General features: G+C 54.8%; 17 non-coding genes across 17 annotated transcripts; all 17 read right to left on the bottom strand.

Moving 5' to 3' along the window:
• Positions 1-618: 618 nt before the first annotated feature.
• LOC126161160 (5S ribosomal RNA) lies at positions 619-737 on the bottom strand. The gene has a single exon (XR_007534827.1). It is a non-coding gene; the product is annotated as a 5S ribosomal RNA (ribosomal RNA).
• An 838-nt stretch (positions 738-1,575) lies between these two features.
• Positions 1,576-1,694, bottom strand: LOC126161013 (5S ribosomal RNA). Its single transcript, XR_007534690.1, has one exon. It is a non-coding gene; the product is annotated as a 5S ribosomal RNA (ribosomal RNA).
• An 842-nt stretch (positions 1,695-2,536) lies between these two features.
• LOC126160977 (5S ribosomal RNA) lies at positions 2,537-2,655 on the bottom strand. The gene has a single exon (XR_007534656.1). It is a non-coding gene; the product is annotated as a 5S ribosomal RNA (ribosomal RNA).
• An 851-nt stretch (positions 2,656-3,506) lies between these two features.
• On the bottom strand, positions 3,507-3,625 carry LOC126161149 (5S ribosomal RNA). The gene has a single exon (XR_007534816.1). It is a non-coding gene; the product is annotated as a 5S ribosomal RNA (ribosomal RNA).
• Positions 3,626-4,462: 837 nt separating this feature from the next.
• On the bottom strand, positions 4,463-4,581 carry LOC126160976 (5S ribosomal RNA). Its single transcript, XR_007534655.1, has one exon. It is a non-coding gene; the product is annotated as a 5S ribosomal RNA (ribosomal RNA).
• An 858-nt stretch (positions 4,582-5,439) lies between these two features.
• Positions 5,440-5,558, bottom strand: LOC126160975 (5S ribosomal RNA). The gene has a single exon (XR_007534654.1). It is a non-coding gene; the product is annotated as a 5S ribosomal RNA (ribosomal RNA).
• Positions 5,559-6,411: 853 nt separating this feature from the next.
• Positions 6,412-6,530, bottom strand: LOC126161153 (5S ribosomal RNA). The gene has a single exon (XR_007534820.1). It is a non-coding gene; the product is annotated as a 5S ribosomal RNA (ribosomal RNA).
• Positions 6,531-7,381: 851 nt separating this feature from the next.
• LOC126161123 (5S ribosomal RNA) lies at positions 7,382-7,500 on the bottom strand. Its single transcript, XR_007534792.1, has one exon. It is a non-coding gene; the product is annotated as a 5S ribosomal RNA (ribosomal RNA).
• Positions 7,501-8,347: 847 nt separating this feature from the next.
• On the bottom strand, positions 8,348-8,466 carry LOC126160974 (5S ribosomal RNA). The gene has a single exon (XR_007534653.1). It is a non-coding gene; the product is annotated as a 5S ribosomal RNA (ribosomal RNA).
• An 852-nt stretch (positions 8,467-9,318) lies between these two features.
• On the bottom strand, positions 9,319-9,437 carry LOC126161137 (5S ribosomal RNA). Its single transcript, XR_007534805.1, has one exon. It is a non-coding gene; the product is annotated as a 5S ribosomal RNA (ribosomal RNA).
• An 838-nt stretch (positions 9,438-10,275) lies between these two features.
• LOC126161012 (5S ribosomal RNA) lies at positions 10,276-10,394 on the bottom strand. The gene has a single exon (XR_007534689.1). It is a non-coding gene; the product is annotated as a 5S ribosomal RNA (ribosomal RNA).
• Positions 10,395-11,236: 842 nt separating this feature from the next.
• LOC126160973 (5S ribosomal RNA) lies at positions 11,237-11,355 on the bottom strand. The gene has a single exon (XR_007534652.1). It is a non-coding gene; the product is annotated as a 5S ribosomal RNA (ribosomal RNA).
• Positions 11,356-12,206: 851 nt separating this feature from the next.
• LOC126161125 (5S ribosomal RNA) lies at positions 12,207-12,325 on the bottom strand. Its single transcript, XR_007534794.1, has one exon. It is a non-coding gene; the product is annotated as a 5S ribosomal RNA (ribosomal RNA).
• Positions 12,326-13,162: 837 nt separating this feature from the next.
• On the bottom strand, positions 13,163-13,281 carry LOC126160972 (5S ribosomal RNA). Its single transcript, XR_007534651.1, has one exon. It is a non-coding gene; the product is annotated as a 5S ribosomal RNA (ribosomal RNA).
• Positions 13,282-14,133: 852 nt separating this feature from the next.
• Positions 14,134-14,252, bottom strand: LOC126160970 (5S ribosomal RNA). Its single transcript, XR_007534649.1, has one exon. It is a non-coding gene; the product is annotated as a 5S ribosomal RNA (ribosomal RNA).
• Positions 14,253-15,104: 852 nt separating this feature from the next.
• On the bottom strand, positions 15,105-15,223 carry LOC126161114 (5S ribosomal RNA). Its single transcript, XR_007534783.1, has one exon. It is a non-coding gene; the product is annotated as a 5S ribosomal RNA (ribosomal RNA).
• Positions 15,224-16,060: 837 nt separating this feature from the next.
• Positions 16,061-16,179, bottom strand: LOC126160969 (5S ribosomal RNA). Its single transcript, XR_007534648.1, has one exon. It is a non-coding gene; the product is annotated as a 5S ribosomal RNA (ribosomal RNA).
• Positions 16,180-16,256: the final 77 nt, after the last annotated feature.

Raw genomic sequence — 16,256 nt, 5'->3', positions numbered from 1 at the left:
GCGCGTGCAGCCTTCGACACTAGCGGAGGACGCATCTTTTCCCTGGTGTTCAGCGGAGGGCCTGTGCGGGGTGTGGCAGTGTCGTGCTGGAGGGCCCACTGGTAGCGATGTGGGCTTCCTCGCCTCGCCACGCCTCGCCTCGCCTCGCCTCACACCAGGTGTCTGCGTAGTTTGCAGTGCATTCGCACCATTCCTATCCCTGTCCCTGTCCCCGTCCCGACTTGTCCCGACTTTGCTCGACTGCCGCTCGCTGCCGCTCGGGTCGTGGTCCATATGACAGCGCAAGCACGACAAACGTCTGCGGGACGAGACGAGACGAGACGAGACGAGACGACTAAGGAATAAATTCGTGGTTACAAATCAAATTTGGAACTCTACACTCCTACACAACAATAGGCGGTGACGTATTTCAGAAATCACCTTCCGATTCGTACTGTTTTGTCGTTTTCAAAGTCTTCTTGGCAAACTTGGTTAGCACATTCTCCCTCAAACTGAGTTAATTACTGCATTTTCGTACCATTACAGTAGTTTAAAAGGCTTAAGGAAGCATCTTTGTCACAACAGAAAGGTAGTTTGAAAATTGGGCTGGCGACATAACAAAAAAAAAAACAGGAAGGGAGCCAACAGCACCCGGGTTTCCCAGGTGGTCACCCATCCAAGTACTAGCCGGGCCCGATGATGCTTAACTTCGGTGATCGGACGAGAACCGGTGTATTCATCATGGTATGGCCGTTGGCGCTCATCTAATGTAGGAGCACGGCAGAATTCGCGTTCGGCTTTTCTCCCAACACACAAAATGTTAGTTTTCGGCCGCATTTGACGAAAGCGCTTCCTTCCGCAACCGCCAGTTCCTCGAGGACGGCGCGGGGAGGCGCGCCCGGCGTCCCAGCAGAGTGACGGCCGAATTGGCGGGCGCACCGCCGCGTGTGTGAGACGCACTGCTGCTCGTTGCACCCCCTGTCATTCGCTGGGCGCGTGCAGCCTTCGACACTAGCGGAGGACGCATCTTGTCCTTGGTGTTCAGCGGAGGGCCTGTGCGGGGTGTGGCAGTGTCGTGCTGGAGGGCCCACTGGTAGCGATGTGGGCTTCCTCGCCTCGCCTCGCCTCGCCTCACACCAGGTGTCTGCGTAGTTTGCAGTGCATTCGCACCATTCCTATCCCTGTCCCTGTCCCCGTCCCGACTTGTCCCGACTTTGCTCGACTGCCGCTCGCTGCCGCTCGGGTCGTGGTCCATATGACAGCGCAAGCACGACAAACGTCTGCGGGACGAGACGAGACGAGACGAGACGACTAAGGAATAAGTTCGTGGTTACAAATCAAATTTGGAACTCAACACACCTACACAACAATAGGCGGTGACGTATTTCAGAAATCACCTGCCGATTCGTATTGTTTTGTCGTTTTCAAAGTCTTCTTGGCAAACTTGGTTAGCACATTCTCCCTCAAACTGCGTTAATTACTGCATTTTCGTTCCATTACAGTAGTTTAAAAGGCTTAAGGAAGCATCTTTGTCACAACAGAAAGGTAGTTTGAAAATTGGGCTGGCGACATAACAAAAAAAAAAAACAGTGAGGGAGCCAACAGCACCCGGGTTTCCCAGGCGGTCACCCATCCAAGTACTAGCCGGGCCCGATGATGCTTAACTTAGGTGATCGGACGAGAACCGGTGTATTCATCATGGTATGGCCGTTGGCGCTCATCTAATGTAGGAGCACGGCAGAATTCGCGTTCGGCTTTTCTCCCAACACACAAAATGTTAGTTTTCGGCCGCATTTGACGAAAGCGCTTCCTTCCGCAACCGCCAGTTCCTCGAGGACGGCGCGGGGAGGCACGCCCGGCGTCCCAGCAGAGTGACGGCCGAATTGGCGGGCGCACCGCCGCGTGTGTTAGACGCACTGCTGCTCGTTGCACCCCCTGTCATTCGCTGGGCGCGTGCAGCCTTCGACACTAGCGGAGGACGCATCTTTTCCCTGGTGTTCAGCGGAGGGCCTGTGCGGGGTGTGGCAGTGTCGTGCTGGAGGGCCCACTGGTAGCTATGTGGGGTTCCTCGCCTCGCCTCGCCTCGCCTCACACCAGGTGTCTGCGTAGTTTGCAGTGCATTCGCACCATTCCTATCCCTGTCCCTGTCCCCGTCCCGACTTGTCCCGACTTTGCTCGACTGCCGCTCGCTGCCGCTCGGGTCGTGGTCCATATGACAGCGCAAGCACGACAAACGTCTGCGGGACGAGACGAGACGAGACGAGACGAGACGACTAAGGAATAAATTCGTGGTTACAAATCAAATTTGTAACTCTACACTCCTACACAACAATAGGCGGTGACGTATTTCAGAAATCACCTTCCGATTCGTACTGTTTTGTCGTTTTCAAAGTCTTCTTGGCAAACTTGGTTAGCACATTCTCCCTCAAACTGCGTTAATTACTGCATTTTCGTTCCATTACAGTAGTTTAAAAGGCTTAAGGAAGCATCTTTGTCACAACAGAAAGGTAGTTTGAAAATTGGGCTGGCGACATAACAAAAAAAAAAACAGTAAGGGAGCCAACAGCACCCGGGTTTCCCAGGCGGTCACCCATCCAAGTACTAGCCGGGCCCGATGATGCTTAACTTCGGTGATCGGACGAGAACCGGTGTATTCATCATGGTATGGCCGTTGGCGCTCATCTAATGTAGGAGCACGGCAGAATTCGCGTTCGGCTTTTCTCCCAACACACAAAATGTTAGTTTTCGGCCGCATTTGACGAAAGCGCTTCCTTCCGCAACCGCCAGTTCCTCGAGGACGGCGCGGGGAGGCACGCCCGGCGTCCCAGCAGAGTGACGGCCGAATTGGCGGGCGCACCGCCGCGTGTGTTAGACGCACTGCTGCTCGTTGCACCCCCTGTCATTCGCTGGGCGCGTGCAGCCTTCGACACTAGCGGAGGACGCATCTTTTCCCTGGTGTTCAGCGGAGGGCCTGTGCGGGGTGTGGCAGTGTCGTGCTGGAGGGCCCACTGGTAGCGATGTGGGCTTCCTCGCCTCGCCACGCCTCGCCTCGCCTCGCCTCACACCAGGTGTCTGCGTAGTTTGCAGTGCATTCGCACCATTCCTATCCCTGTCCCTGTCCCCGTCCCGACTTGTCCCGACTTTGCTCGACTGCCGCTCGCTGCCGCTCGGGTCGTGGTCCATATGACAGCGCAAGCACGACAAACGTCTGCGGGACGAGACGAGACGAGACGAGACGAGACGACTAAGGAATAAATTCGTGGTTACAAATCAAATTTGGAACTCTACACTCCTACACAACAATAGGCGGTGACGTATTTCAGAAATCACCTTCCGATTCGTACTGTTTTGTCGTTTTCAAAGTCTTCTTGGCAAACTTGGTTAGCACATTCTCCCTCAAACTGAGTTAATTACTGCATTTTCGTACCATTACAGTAGTTTAAAAGGCTTAAGGAAGCATCTTTGTCACAACAGAAAGGTAGTTTGAAAATTGGGCTGGCGACATAACAAAAAAAAAACAGGAAGGGAGCCAACAGCACCCGGGTTTCCCAGGTGGTCACCCATCCAAGTACTAGCCGGGCCCGATGATGCTTAACTTCGGTGATCGGACGAGAACCGGTGTATTCATCATGGTATGGCCGTTGGCGCTCATCTAATGTAGGAGCACGGCAGAATTCGCGTTCGGCTTTTCTCCCAACACACAAAATGTTAGTTTTCGGCCGCATTTGACGAAAGCGCTTCCTTCCGCAACCGCCAGTTCCTCGAGGACGGCGCGGGGAGGCGCGCCCGGCGTCCCAGCAGAGTGACGGCCGAATTGGCGGGCGCACCGCCGCGTGTGTGAGACGCACTGCTGCTCGTTGCACCCCCTGTCATTCGCTGGGCGCGTGCAGCCTTCGACACTAGCGGAGGACGCATCTTGTCCTTGGTGTTCAGCGGAGGGCCTGTGCGGGGTGTGGCAGTGTCGTGCTGGAGGGCCCACTGGTAGCGATGTGGGCTTCCTCGCCTCGCCTCGCCTCGCCTCACACCAGGTGTCTGCGTAGTTTGCAGTGCATTCGCACCATTCCTATCCCTGTCCCTGTCCCCGTCCCGACTTGTCCCGACTTTGCTCGACTGCCGCTCGCTGCCGCTCGGGTCGTGGTCCATATGACAGCGCAAGCACGGCAAACGTCTGCGGGACGAGACGAGACGAGACGAGACGACTAAGGAATAAGTTCGTGGTTACAAATCAAATTTGGAACTCAACACACCTACACAACAAAAGGCGGTGACGTATTTCAGAAATCACCTGCCGATTCGTATTGTTTTGTCGTTTTCAAAGTCTTCTTGGCAAACTTGGTTAGCACATTCTCCCTCAAACTGCGTTAATTACTGCATTTTCGTTCCATTACAGTAGTTTAAAAGGCTTAAGGAAGCATCTTTGTCACAACAGAAAGGTAGTTTGAAAATTGGGCTGGCGACATAACAAAAAAAAAAACAGTAAGGGAGCCAACAGCACCCGGGTTTCCCAGGCGGTCACCCATCCAAGTACTAGCCGGGCCCGATGATGCTTAACTTCGGTGATCGGACGAGAACCGGTGTATTCATCATGGTATGGCCGTTGGCGCTCATCTAATGTAGGAGCACGGCAGAATTCGCGTTCGGCTTTTCTCCCAACACACAAAATGTTAGTTTTCGGCCGCATTTGACGAAAGCGCTTCCTTCCGCAACCGCCAGTTCCTCGAGGACGGCGCGGGGAGGCGCGCCCGGCGTCCCAGCAGAGTGACGGCCGAATTGGCGGGCGCACCGCCGCGTGTGTGAGACGCACTGCTGCTCGTTGCACCCCCTGTCATTCGCTGGGCGCGTGCAGCCTTCGACACTAGCGGAGGACGCATCTTGTCCTTGGTGTTCAGCGGAGGGCCTGTGCGGGGTGTGGCAGTGTCGTGCTGGAGGGCCCACTGGTAGCGATGTGGGCTTCCTCGCCTCGCCTCGCCTCGCCTCGCCTCGCCTCGCCTCACACCAGGTGTCTGCGTAGTTTGCAGTGCATTCGCACCATTCCTATCCCTGTCCCTGTCCCCGTCCCGACTTGTGCCGACTTTGCTCGACTGCCGCTCGCTGCCGCTCGGGTCGTGGTCCATATGACAGCGCAAGCACGACAAACGTCTGCGGGACGAGACGAGACGAGACGAGACGAGACGACTAAGGAATAAATTCGTGGTTACAAATCAAATTTGGAACTCTACACTCCTACACAACAATAGGCGGTGACGTATTTCAGAAATCACCTTCCGATTCGTACTGTTTTGTCGTTTTCAAAGTCTTCTTGGCAAACTTGGTTAGCACATTCTCCCTCAAACTGAGTTAATTACTGCATTTTCGTACCATTACAGTAGTTTAAAAGGCTTAAGGAAGCATCTTTGTCACAACAGAAAGGTAGTTTGAAAATTGGGCTGGCGACATAACAAAAAAAAAAAACAGGAAGGGAGCCAACAGCACCCGGGTTTCCCAGGCGGTCACCCATCCAAGTACTAGCCGGGCCCGATGATGCTTAACTTCGGTGATCGGACGAGAACCGGTGTATTCATCATGGTATGGCCGTTGGCGCTCATCTAATGTAGGAGCACGGCAGAATTCGCGTTCGGCTTTTCTCCCAACACACAAAATGTTAGTTTTCGGCCGCATTTGACGAAAGCGCTTCCTTCCGCAACCGCCAGTTCCTCGAGGACGGCGCGGGGAGGCGCGCCCGGCGTCCCAGCAGAGTGACGGCCGAATTGGCGGGCGCACCGCCGCGTGTGTGAGACGCACTGCTGCTCGTTGCACCCCCTGTCATTCGCTGGGCGCGTGCAGCCTTCGACACTAGCGGAGGACGCATCTTGTCCTTGGTGTTCAGCGGAGGGCCTGTGCGGGGTGTGGCAGTGTCGTGCTGGAGGGCCCACTGGTAGCGATGTGGGCTTCCTCGCCTCGCCTCGCCTCGCCTCGCCTCGCCTCGCCTCACACCAGGTGTCTGCGTAGTTTGCAGTGCATTCGCACCATTCCTATCCCTGTCCCTGTCCCCGTCCCGACTTGTGCCGACTTTGCTCGACTGCCGCTCGCTGCCGCTCGGGTCGTGGTCCATATGACAGCGCAAGCACGACAAACGTCTGCGGGACGAGACGAGACGAGACGAGACGACTAAGGAATAAGTTCGTGGTTACAAATCAAATTTGGAACTCAACACACCTACACAACAATAGGCGGTGACGTATTTCAGAAATCACCTGCCGATTCGTATTGTTTTGTCGTTTTCAAAGTCTTCTTGGCAAACTTGGTTAGCACATTCTCCCTCAAACTGCGTTAATTACTGCATTTTCGTACCATTACAGTAGTTTAAAAGGCTTAAGGAAGCATCTTTGTCACAACAGAAAGGTAGTTTGAAAATTGGGCTGGCGACATAACAAAAAAAAAAAACAGGAAGGGAGCCAACAGCACCCGGGTTTCCCAGGCGGTCACCCATCCAAGTACTAGCCGGGCAGGATGATGCTTAACTTCGGTGATCGGACGAGAACCGGTGTATTCATCATGGTATGGCCGTTGGCGCTCATCTAATGTAGGAGCACGGCAGAATTCGCGTTCGGCTTTTCTCCCAACACACAAAATGTTAGTTTTCGGCCGCATTTGACGAAAGCGCTTCCTTCCGCAACCGCCAGTTCCTCGAGGACGGCGCGGGGAGGCGCGCCCGGCGTCCCAGCAGAGTGACGGCCGAATTGGCGGGCGCACCGCCGCGTGTGTGAGACGCACTGCTGCTCGTTGCACCCCCTGTCATTCGCTGGGCGCGTGCAGCCTTCGACACTAGCGGAGGACGCATCTTGTCCTTGGTGTCCAGCGGAGGGCCTGTGCGGGGTGTGGCAGTGTCGTGCTGGAGGGCCCACTGGTAGCGATGTGGGCTTCCTCGCCTCGCCTCGCCTCGCCTCGCCTCGCCTCACACCAGGTGTCTGCGTAGTTTGCAGTGCATTCGCACCATTCCTATCCCTGTCCCTGTCCCCGTCCCGACTTGTGCCGACTTTGCTCGACTGCCGCTCGCTGCCGCTCGGGTCGTGGTCCATATGACAGCGCAAGCACGACAAACGTCTGCGGGACGAGACGAGACGAGACGAGACGAGACGACTAAGGAATAAATTCGTGGTTACAAATCAAATTTGTAACTCTACACTCCTACACAACAATAGGCGGTGACGTATTTCAGAAATCACCTTCCGATTCGTACTGTTTTGTCGTTTTCAAAGTCTTCTTGGCAAACTTGGTTAGCACATTCTCCCTCAAACTGAGTTAATTACTGCATTTTCGTACCATTACAGTAGTTTAAAAGGCTTAAGGAAGCATCTTTGTCACAACAGAAAGGTAGTTTGAAAATTGGGCTGGCGACATAACAAAAGAAAAACAGGAAGGGAGCCAGCAGCACCCGGGTTTTCCAGGCGGTCACCCATCCAAGTACTAGCCGGGCCCGATGATGCTTAACTTCGGTGATCGGACGAGAACCGGTGTATTCATCATGGTATGGCCGTTGGCGCTCATCTAATGTAGGAGCACGGCAGAATTCGCGTTCGGCTTTTCTCCCAACACACAAAATGTTAGTTTTCGGCCGCATTTGACGAAAGCGCTTCCTTCCGCAACCGCCAGTTCCTCGAGGACGGCGCGGGGAGGCGCGCCCGGCGTCCCAGCAGAGTGACGGCCGAATTGGCGGGCGCACCGCCGCGTGTGTGAGACGCACTGCTGCTCGTTGCACCCCCTGTCATTCGCTGGGCGCGTGCAGCCTTCGACACTAGCGGAGGACGCATCTTGTCCTTGGTGTTCAGCGGAGGGCCTGTGCGGGGTGTGGCAGTGTCGTGCTGGAGGGCCCACTGGTAGCGATGTGGGCTTCCTCGCCTCGCCTCGCCTCGCCTCGCCTCGCCTCACACCAGGTGTCTGCGTAGTTTGCAGTGCATTCGCACCATTCCTATCCCTGTCCCTGTCCCCGTCCCGACTTGTGCCGACTTTGCTCGACTGCCGCTCGCTGCCGCTCGGGTCGTGGTCCATATGACAGCGCAAGCACGACAAACGTCTGCGGGACGAGACGAGACGAGACGAGACGACTAAGGAATAAGTTCGTGGTTACAAATCAAATTTGGAACTCAACACACCTACACAACAATAGGCGGTGACGTATTTCAGAAATCACCTGCCGATTCGTATTGTTTTGTCGTTTTCAAAGTCTTCTTGGCAAACTTGGTTAGCACATTCTCCCTCAAACTGCGTTAATTACTGCATTTTCGTTCCATTACAGTAGTTTAAAAGGCTTAAGGAAGCATCTTTGTCACAACAGAAAGGTAGTTTGAAAATTGGGCTGGCGACATAACAAAAAAAAAAACAGTAAGGGAGCCAACAGCACCCGGGTTTCCCAGGCGGTCACCCATCCAAGTACTAGCCGGGCCCGATGATGCTTAACTTCGGTGATCGGACGAGAACCGGTGTATTCATCATGGTATGGCCGTTGGCGCTCATCTAATGTAGGAGCACGGCAGAATTCGCGTTCGGCTTTTCTCCCAACACACAAAATGTTAGTTTTCGGCCGCATTTGACGAAAGCGCTTCCTTCCGCAACCGCCAGTTCCTCGAGGACGGCGCGGGGAGGCACGCCCGGCGTCCCAGCAGAGTGACGGCCGAATTGGCGGGCGCACCGCCGCGTGTGTTAGACGCACTGCTGCTCGTTGCACCCCCTGTCATTCGCTGGGCGCGTGCAGCCTTCGACACTAGCGGAGGACGCATCTTTTCCCTGGTGTTCAGCGGAGGGCCTGTGCGGGGTGTGGCAGTGTCGTGCTGGAGGGCCCACTGGTAGCGATGTGGGCTTCCTCGCCTCGCCACGCCTCGCCTCGCCTCGCCTCACACCAGGTGTCTGCGTAGTTTGCAGTGCATTCGCACCATTCCTATCCCTGTCCCTGTCCCCGTCCCGACTTGTCCCGACTTTGCTCGACTGCCGCTCGCTGCCGCTCGGGTCGTGGTCCATATGACAGCGCAAGCACGACAAACGTCTGCGGGACGAGACGAGACGAGACGAGACGAGACGACTAAGGAATAAATTCGTGGTTACAAATCAAATTTGGAACTCTACACTCCTACACAACAATAGGCGGTGACGTATTTCAGAAATCACCTTCCGATTCGTACTGTTTTGTCGTTTTCAAAGTCTTCTTGGCAAACTTGGTTAGCACATTCTCCCTCAAACTGAGTTAATTACTGCATTTTCGTACCATTACAGTAGTTTAAAAGGCTTAAGGAAGCATCTTTGTCACAACAGAAAGGTAGTTTGAAAATTGGGCTGGCGACATAACAAAAAAAAAAACAGGAAGGGAGCCAACAGCACCCGGGTTTCCCAGGTGGTCACCCATCCAAGTACTAGCCGGGCCCGATGATGCTTAACTTCGGTGATCGGACGAGAACCGGTGTATTCATCATGGTATGGCCGTTGGCGCTCATCTAATGTAGGAGCACGGCAGAATTCGCGTTCGGCTTTTCTCCCAACACACAAAATGTTAGTTTTCGGCCGCATTTGACGAAAGCGCTTCCTTCCGCAACCGCCAGTTCCTCGAGGACGGCGCGGGGAGGCGCGCCCGGCGTCCCAGCAGAGTGACGGCCGAATTGGCGGGCGCACCGCCGCGTGTGTGAGACGCACTGCTGCTCGTTGCACCCCCTGTCATTCGCTGGGCGCGTGCAGCCTTCGACACTAGCGGAGGACGCATCTTGTCCTTGGTGTTCAGCGGAGGGCCTGTGCGGGGTGTGGCAGTGTCGTGCTGGAGGGCCCACTGGTAGCGATGTGGGCTTCCTCGCCTCGCCTCGCCTCGCCTCACACCAGGTGTCTGCGTAGTTTGCAGTGCATTCGCACCATTCCTATCCCTGTCCCTGTCCCCGTCCCGACTTGTCCCGACTTTGCTCGACTGCCGCTCGCTGCCGCTCGGGTCGTGGTCCATATGACAGCGCAAGCACGACAAACGTCTGCGGGACGAGACGAGACGAGACGAGACGACTAAGGAATAAGTTCGTGGTTACAAATCAAATTTGGAACTCAACACACCTACACAACAATAGGCGGTGACGTATTTCAGAAATCACCTGCCGATTCGTATTGTTTTGTCGTTTTCAAAGTCTTCTTGGCAAACTTGGTTAGCACATTCTCCCTCAAACTGCGTTAATTACTGCATTTTCGTTCCATTACAGTAGTTTAAAAGGCTTAAGGAAGCATCTTTGTCACAACAGAAAGGTAGTTTGAAAATTGGGCTGGCGACATAACAAAAAAAAAAAACAGTGAGGGAGCCAACAGCACCCGGGTTTCCCAGGCGGTCACCCATCCAAGTACTAGCCGGGCCCGATGATGCTTAACTTAGGTGATCGGACGAGAACCGGTGTATTCATCATGGTATGGCCGTTGGCGCTCATCTAATGTAGGAGCACGGCAGAATTCGCGTTCGGCTTTTCTCCCAACACACAAAATGTTAGTTTTCGGCCGCATTTGACGAAAGCGCTTCCTTCCGCAACCGCCAGTTCCTCGAGGACGGCGCGGGGAGGCACGCCCGGCGTCCCAGCAGAGTGACGGCCGAATTGGCGGGCGCACCGCCGCGTGTGTTAGACGCACTGCTGCTCGTTGCACCCCCTGTCATTCGCTGGGCGCGTGCAGCCTTCGACACTAGCGGAGGACGCATCTTTTCCCTGGTGTTCAGCGGAGGGCCTGTGCGGGGTGTGGCAGTGTCGTGCTGGAGGGCCCACTGGTAGCTATGTGGGGTTCCTCGCCTCGCCTCGCCTCGCCTCACACCAGGTGTCTGCGTAGTTTGCAGTGCATTCGCACCATTCCTATCCCTGTCCCTGTCCCCGTCCCGACTTGTCCCGACTTTGCTCGACTGCCGCTCGCTGCCGCTCGGGTCGTGGTCCATATGACAGCGCAAGCACGACAAACGTCTGCGGGACGAGACGAGACGAGACGAGACGAGACGACTAAGGAATAAATTCGTGGTTACAAATCAAATTTGTAACTCTACACTCCTACACAACAATAGGCGGTGACGTATTTCAGAAATCACCTTCCGATTCGTACTGTTTTGTCGTTTTCAAAGTCTTCTTGGCAAACTTGGTTAGCACATTCTCCCTCAAACTGCGTTAATTACTGCATTTTCGTTCCATTACAGTAGTTTAAAAGGCTTAAGGAAGCATCTTTGTCACAACAGAAAGGTAGTTTGAAAATTGGGCTGGCGACATAACAAAAAAAAAAACAGTAAGGGAGCCAACAGCACCCGGGTTTCCCAGGCGGTCACCCATCCAAGTACTAGCCGGGCCCGATGATGCTTAACTTCGGTGATCGGACGAGAACCGGTGTATTCATCATGGTATGGCCGTTGGCGCTCATCTAATGTAGGAGCACGGCAGAATTCGCGTTCGGCTTTTCTCCCAACACACAAAATGTTAGTTTTCGGCCGCATTTGACGAAAGCGCTTCCTTCCGCAACCGCCAGTTCCTCGAGGACGGCGCGGGGAGGCACGCCCGGCGTCCCAGCAGAGTGACGGCCGAATTGGCGGGCGCACCGCCGCGTGTGTTAGACGCACTGCTGCTCGTTGCACCCCCTGTCATTCGCTGGGCGCGTGCAGCCTTCGACACTAGCGGAGGACGCATCTTTTCCCTGGTGTTCAGCGGAGGGCCTGTGCGGGGTGTGGCAGTGTCGTGCTGGAGGGCCCACTGGTAGCGATGTGGGCTTCCTCGCCTCGCCACGCCTCGCCTCGCCTCGCCTCACACCAGGTGTCTGCGTAGTTTGCAGTGCATTCGCACCATTCCTATCCCTGTCCCTGTCCCCGTCCCGACTTGTCCCGACTTTGCTCGACTGCCGCTCGCTGCCGCTCGGGTCGTGGTCCATATGACAGCGCAAGCACGACAAACGTCTGCGGGACGAGACGAGACGAGACGAGACGAGACGACTAAGGAATAAATTCGTGGTTACAAATCAAATTTGGAACTCTACACTCCTACACAACAATAGGCGGTGACGTATTTCAGAAATCACCTTCCGATTCGTACTGTTTTGTCGTTTTCAAAGTCTTCTTGGCAAACTTGGTTAGCACATTCTCCCTCAAACTGAGTTAATTACTGCATTTTCGTACCATTACAGTAGTTTAAAAGGCTTAAGGAAGCATCTTTGTCACAACAGAAAGGTAGTTTGAAAATTGGGCTGGCGACATAACAAAAAAAAAACAGGAAGGGAGCCAACAGCACCCGGGTTTCCCAGGTGGTCACCCATCCAAGTACTAGCCGGGCCCGATGATGCTTAACTTCGGTGATCGGACGAGAACCGGTGTATTCATCATGGTATGGCCGTTGGCGCTCATCTAATGTAGGAGCACGGCAGAATTCGCGTTCGGCTTTTCTCCCAACACACAAAATGTTAGTTTTCGGCCGCATTTGACGAAAGCGCTTCCTTCCGCAACCGCCAGTTCCTCGAGGACGGCGCGGGGAGGCGCGCCCGGCGTCCCAGCAGAGTGACGGCCGAATTGGCGGGCGCACCGCCGCGTGTGTGAGACGCACTGCTGCTCGTTGCACCCCCTGTCATTCGCTGGGCGCGTGCAGCCTTCGACACTAGCGGAGGACGCATCTTGTCCTTGGTGTTCAGCGGAGGGCCTGTGCGGGGTGTGGCAGTGTCGTGCTGGAGGGCCCACTGGTAGCGATGTGGGCTTCCTCGCCTCGCCTCGCCTCGCCTCACACCAGGTGTCTGCGTAGTTTGCAGTGCATTCGCACCATTCCTATCCCTGTCCCTGTCCCCGTCCCGACTTGTCCCGACTTTGCTCGACTGCCGCTCGCTGCCGCTCGGGTCGTGGTCCATATGACAGCGCAAGCACGGCAAACGTCTGCGGGACGAGACGAGACGAGACGAGACGACTAAGGAATAAGTTCGTGGTTACAAATCAAATTTGGAACTCAACACACCTACACAACAAAAGGCGGTGACGTATTTCAGAAATCACCTGCCGATTCGTATTGTTTTGTCGTTTTCAAAGTCTTCTTGGCAAACTTGGTTAGCACATTCTCCCTCAAACTGCGTTAATTACTGCATTTTCGTTCCATTACAGTAGTTTAAAAGGCTTAAGGAAGCATCTTTGTCACAACAGAAAGGTAGTTTGAAAATTGGGCTGGCGACATAACAAAAAAAAAAACAGTAAGGGAGCCAACAGCACCCGGGTTTCCCAGGCGGTCACCCATCCAAGTACTAGCCGGGCCCGATGATGCTTAACTTCGGTGATCGGACGAGAACCGGTGTATTCATCATGGTATGGCCGTTGGCGCTCATCTAATGTAGGAGCACGGCAGAATTCGCGTTCGGCTTTTCTCCCAACACACAAAATGTTAGTTTTCGGCCGCATTTGACGAAAGCGCTTCCTTCCGCAACCGCCAGTTCCTCGAGGACGGCGCGGGGAGGCACGCCCGGCGTCCCAGCAGAGTGACGGCCGAATTGGCGGGCGCACCGCCGCGTGTGTTAGACGCACTGCTGCTCGTTGCACCCCCTGTCATTCGCTGGGCGCGTGCAGCCTTCGACACTAGCGGAGGACGCATCTTTTCCCTGGTGTTCAGCGGAGGGCCTGTGCGGGGTGTGGCAGTGTCGTGCTGGAGGGCCCACTGGTAGCGATGTGGGCTTCCTCGCCTCGCCACGCCTCGCCTCGCCTCGCCTCACACCAGGTGTCTGCGTAGTTTGCAGTGCATTCGCACCATTCCTATCCCTGTCCCTGTCCCCGTCCCGACTTGTCCCGACTTTGCTCGACTGCCGCTCGCTGCCGCTCGGGTCGTGGTCCATATGACAGCGCAAGCACGACAAACGTCTGCGGGACGAGACGAGACGAGACGAGACGAGACGACTAAGGAATAAATTCGTGGTTACAAATCAAATTTGGAACTCTACACTCCTACACAACAATAGGCGGTGACGTATTTCAGAAATCACCTTCCGATTCGTACTGTTTTGTCGTTTTCAAAGTCTTCTTGGCAAACTTGGTTAGCACATTCTCCCTCAAACTGAGTTAATTACTGCATTTTCGTACCATTACAGTAGTTTAAAAGGCTTAAGGAAGCATCTTTGTCACAACAGAAAGGTAGTTTGAAAATTGGGCTGGCGACATAACAAAAAAAAAAACAGGAAGGGAGCCAACAGCACCCGGGTTTCCCAGGCGGTCACCCATCCAAGTACTAGCCGGGCCCGATGATGCTTAACTTCGGTGATCGGACGAGAACCGGTGTATTCATCATGGTATGGCCGTTGGCGCTCATCTAATGTAGGAGCACGGCAGAATTCGCGTTCGGCTTTTCTCCCAACACACAAAATGTTAGTTTTCGGCCGCATTTGACGAAAGCGCTTCCTTCCGCAACCGCCAGTTCCTCGAGGACGGCGCGGGGAGGCACGCCCGGCGTCCCAGCAGAGTGACGGCCGAATTGGCGGGCGCACCGCCGCGTGTGTTAGACGCACTGCTGCTCGTTGCACCCCCTGTCATTCGCTGGGCGCGTGCAGCCTTCGACACTAGCGGAGGACGCATCTTTTCCCTGGTGTTCAGCGGAGGGCCTGTGCGGGGTGTGGCAGTGTCGTGCTGGAGGGCCCACTGGTAGCGATGTGGGCTTCCTCGCCTCGCCACGCCTCGCCTCGCCTCGCCTCACACCAGGTGTCTGCGTAGTTTGCAGTGCATTCGCACCATTCCTATCCCTGTCCCTGTCCCCGTCCCGACTTGTCCCGACTTTGCTCGACTGCCGCTCGCTGCCGCTCGGGTCGTGGTCCATATGACAGCGCAAGCACGACAAACGTCTGCGGGACGAGACGAGACGAGACGAGACGAGACGACTAAGGAATAAATTCGTGGTTACAAATCAAATTTGGAACTCTACACTCCTACACAACAATAGGCGGTGACGTATTTCAGAAATCACCTTCCGATTCGTACTGTTTTGTCGTTTTCAAAGTCTTCTTGGCAAACTTGGTTAGCACATTCTCCCTCAAACTGAGTTAATTACTGCATTTTCGTACCATTACAGTAGTTTAAAAGGCTTAAGGAAGCATCTTTGTCACAACAGAAAGGTAGTTTGAAAATTGGGCTGGCGACATAACAAAAAAAAAAACAGGAAGGGAGCCAACAGCACCCGGGTTTCCCAGGTGGTCACCCATCCAAGTACTAGCCGGGCCCGATGATGCTTAACTTCGGTGATCGGACGAGAACCGGTGTATTCATCATGGTATGGCCGTTGGCGCTCATCTAATGTAGGAGCACGGCAGAATTCGCGTTCGGCTTTTCTCCCAACACACAAAATGTTAGTTTTCGGCCGCATTTGACGAAAGCGCTTCCTTCCGCAACCGCCAGTTCCTCGAGGACGGCGCGGGGAGGCGCGCCCGGCGTCCCAGCAGAGTGACGGCCGAATTGGCGGGCGCACCGCCGCGTGTGTGAGACGCACTGCTGCTCGTTGCACCCCCTGTCATTCGCTGGGCGCGTGCAGCCTTCGACACTAGCGGAGGACGCATCTTGTCCTTGGTGTTCAGCGGAGGGCCTGTGCGGGGTGTGGCAGTGTCGTGCTGGAGGGCCCACTGGTAGCGATGTGGGCTTCCTCGCCTCGCCTCGCCTCGCCTCACACCAGGTGTCTGCGTAGTTTGCAGTGCATTCGCACCATTCCTATCCCTGTCCCTGTCCCCGTCCCGACTTGTCCCGACTTTGCTCGACTGCCGCTCGCTGCCGCTCGGGTCGTGGTCCATATGACAGCGCAAGCACGGCAAACGTCTGCGGGACGAGACGAGACGAGACGAGACGACTAAGGAATAAGTTCGTGGTTACAAATCAAATTTGGAACTCAACACACCTACACAACAAAAGGCGGTGACGTATTTCAGAAATCACCTGCCGATTCGTATTGTTTTGTCGTTTTCAAAGTCTTCTTGGCAAACTTGGTTAGCACATTCTCCCTCAAACTGCGTTAATTACTGCATTTTCGTTCCATTACAGTAGTTTAAAAGGCTTAAGGAAGCATCTTTGTCACAACAGAAAGGTAGTTTGAAAATTGGGCTGGCGACATAACAAAAAAAAAAACAGTAAGGGAGCCAACAGCACCCGGGTTTCCCAGGCGGTCACCCATCCAAGTACTAGCCGGGCCCGATGATGCTTAACTTCGGTGATCGGACGAGAACCGGTGTATTCATCATGGTATGGCCGTTGGCGCTCATCTAATGTAGGAGCACGGCAGAATTCGCGTTCGGCTTTTCTCCCAACACACAAAATGTTAGTTTTCGGCCGC

The sequence above is a fragment of the Schistocerca cancellata genome, unplaced genomic scaffold (genome assembly GCF_023864275.1).
Source record: "Schistocerca cancellata isolate TAMUIC-IGC-003103 unplaced genomic scaffold, iqSchCanc2.1 HiC_scaffold_1170, whole genome shotgun sequence".
NCBI lineage: Eukaryota > Metazoa > Arthropoda > Insecta > Orthoptera > Acrididae > Schistocerca > Schistocerca cancellata.
This window is presented reverse-complemented; position numbering and strand designations above follow the sequence as displayed.